Raw genomic sequence first — 3,662 nt, 5'->3', positions numbered from 1 at the left:
GCTGTTGTCCAGATGCGTCTGAGAGAAGACTGCCCATTCTGAAGGAACTATAAGACTCGCCTTCTCCAGCAGAGAACATATAAAATGCGAGCTTTTAAATCAGGTTCCTCTCTCTCTTCCACGTGATATGTTATAATTGAACACTTTCTCTCCAGTTTGATGTTGACTTGGCATGATCGCTTTTTGTCTCAGCTCAAGTTCCAATAAACTTGTGCATCTGCTGCTGACTTGACAGCGGAACAATCAGCCGGGAGTACAGTAGTTTTAAGATTAATCCATTTGGAGTGGTACATGATATGACGGCTTACCCTTTCCATAAATCAAATATTTTGTTCAGCAAAAAAATAAAAGAAATAAAATAAAATAAAATAAATAAAAAAATAAATAAAAACTTGACGTAAACTTGATAAGCTTGGGGCACGTTTATTTATTTGATGGAAAAGTTTTTCCATGGTAAGAGCAGGGTAGACAAACAGACCCTGTCCTTGTGTCTCAGAATGGTGCTTTAACGGTTACGATTTAACGTTTTGCAAGAGACATAGGATCCCTTTACCTTCAGCTTCACATGAATATTTGAATTTCACATACACCAAAACTTTTTTTAATGTTTTTATTTAGACTTTTATCTGTTTCTTCTCTGTACTAAACAGATTGAATTACAGTTTTCTAAGAAGCAGTAAAAGCATTGTGTTCCATGTGTAATTCAATTCTACAGCAGCTTTTGCTAGGGGCAATGATTTCTATTAGATATGGTTGATCAGTTCATCCCATTAAAGTCAATGAATGTCCTCTTTGCTCTCCAGCGCTTGTTTTTATAAAACCCTAATAGGGCTGGTTTTGGGCGTTTTGTTTGTGAAGATTGAATAACTGCAGTGATGGTAAAGCAAAGGACCAGGTAACAAGGAAGGATAACGTGTTATTACTGATGTTTTCTCCTGAATTACTTCTATTCTTCTTTGCACTTTGTTTTGTATTGTCAGGTACCTTTGAATATGCTATTTCAGGTTAATTCCCAACTAAAAATTAAAAAATGTTTTGTGTTGTGCTACCATCATATGCTATCACGATGTTGAGTGTATTTATAAATATGTGTGATGTTTTACATTCAACAACTTCAAATTTCAAATTCAGCCTCTTCAAATTTCAAGGCACGGGTTATGTATAGTGGACTATGCAATTTGATGGAAACTGTCCCTCAGAAGCAACTTATAGTGCGGGTGCATATTGCAGGTTATATATTGAGAAAGGACAATAACAAAAAGGAACTGAACCCATAACCTTGATAATCATGCTGTATCCCTGGAGGTGTACAGGACTGCTCAAGGCAAAATGATATCATCCTTCGCCTTTTACTTCGGTCATCTTGGACCCTCTCTTCTGGCTGTGAACAGTATCAAAGACCTCACCTCTTGCTCTGTCTGAAGGTTTGGACTCTTCCTTGTCGACATTAGGAGGAGAAGCTAATCAAAGAAGACGCAGCCTCTCCACAGTCACATTATGACCCTCTGGATTTAACCCAAGCATTTCTTTAAGGTCGCTGCAAAGATTCTGTTACTCTCTGTCCTTTTGACTCTCTATATGTCTTTACATTACCCTATTACACACTGCACACTGCACACTGCACACACCCCATCTTGACCCACCTGCTCTGAGTATTTCCTGTATATGAACCCACAGTTCCAGTCTCAGTCTCAAAAGCTACATCGTAAAATATGCGTAACTTCGCAGTGAGAAATAACCCTTTGACATTTAGCAGATGTTGTATGACACAGCTTAAATGAAACTTTTCAGCTTGTGCTTTATATGTGTAAGCCAGGATTCTAAAATTTGGAAAATGCTCGTCGATCCGTTATTAAAAGAGGGACATTCTTACATTGAGGACCTTTGTCCTCACAAATGAAAAAATGCGTGTTTTCTGTTTCTCATTCCTTAGACTTAAAGTACCAGGTCATTACCACATGGTAATCAAGTCATGGTATTAGCAATGAGTGGGATTTGTGTTGTTCTGCAACCCATTCCAAACTCTTTGGTTTAATTCTCTCCAGGCCTCAAGAAAGGAGGGTGTCATTAACCTTCTCTCTGGGCTTTACTAGTATCTGCAAAGATTTAAGCACCTCAGCAATGTTAAGTCTCGTTCCCTACAAGCAGGGTAAATAAGATGCCCAGTTACAGAGAGCAAGAGAAAGTTTTCTCTGCAGCCAACAGCACATCTGGGAAATGCAGTACACGAATTACCACCAAAAGGTGCAGGCCAATAAAGCGAACTCTTTACCAGTACCTCATCTTGTGCTTCAATTAACACCTACATTCCACAACAAACATGTGAGAATGTGGTGCCATTGTCCTCAAAATGTTTAAGATAATAACCAGATATGTTTGGTGGGTTCCTTAATCTATAAATCGGAGAGTTTTATCTTTCAGTAGGTCACGCCCCTTCAATCCCCAAGTGAGTGGTGAATGAGGAACACAGTAGGGGAGTTTGAATGGTGGGTGGTTATTAGGGGATACAAAAAGGAAGGCTTGACAGCATGAGGACTGGCATGATTGTTGTTTGAGCTGTGAGAGTGCTTGAAAAAAGAAAAAAAGGCTGATTGATTGACATGTCTCACAGTTAGGTTCAGACTGAAGTTCCTTCTCCCATAAGAGACAAATTTTTAATTTCAATAAGGACATTTTCTCTTATGTAATTGTTGGCAAGACATATTACTTCAGCCATAAACACTGTAATAAATCATACTTTCCCTCACTTGGTATCTAGAAATAAAAGGAGAAACACTGGTTACAGTGACTGAAATGTTTTTACTTGTCTTGCAGAGTGTAGAGAGATGAGCTTAAGTTTGTTTGGAATTTATAAATGCTTCCACACCTTATTTGGGCGGTCTCACTGACAAGTAAAAGACAAATGTTCTTTTTCCACAACCTCACACTGACCCATCCTCAAATATTACACAGGAAAAGTTTTTGCCCGTCATCCAAAAACTGTCTGGAAAAGAATCAAACACAGACATGTGGAACACACAAAATACTGAGCAAGAAAACAAACCTGGTCTGCAGATACCGGTGGAGATATCGCCGTTAGACCACTGATGTTTCACGCGGTTCCTCAAACCTTGCCCTCACCAGGACCTTCACTGTTCCTATAAACCATCACACAGGAAATGAGGAACAATCACTTTCCTGACAGAATAATAGGGGACAGAAAATCAACAAGGTGTCATCTGGTGCGATAAGGAAACGTAACAATGAGGTTTGGAGGAACTCCCCGAAGAGCTGATGGAGACAGCTTGCAAGCCTCAAGCCTGCAGGAGTCAAGGGTGATGTGTGTGTTGTGTGGTTGTGTGGATGAGTGCGTGACACATAACAGCATGTGTAAAAATTCACACCATGCCCGTGTCTATAGAAGTAAACACCCATCAGAGTTAAATGAACTCTATGCACCGAGCATTTGGATGGAATCCATATCCTCTGTGAGAGCAGATAAAGGAGTGGGTCCATCTTCCATCTTGTCAAAGGTATGTCCTGCTGCCAAGCATTGTTCGAAATCACTCTATTAGATGATGTGCACTTCACTAACCTGTAGGCTCATCTTAACGTGCCCTGTGCTGCCTGTTAGAGGCCCTACACCCATGTTCATCATGCAGGACAAAGAAGGGGTCACAGGA

The sequence above is a fragment of the Xiphias gladius genome, chromosome 1, assembly GCF_016859285.1.
Source record: "Xiphias gladius isolate SHS-SW01 ecotype Sanya breed wild chromosome 1, ASM1685928v1, whole genome shotgun sequence".
Classification (NCBI taxonomy): domain Eukaryota; kingdom Metazoa; phylum Chordata; class Actinopteri; order Istiophoriformes; family Xiphiidae; genus Xiphias; species Xiphias gladius.
The sequence above is the reverse complement of the archived record's forward strand: the minus strand, read 5'-3'. Positions refer to the sequence as shown.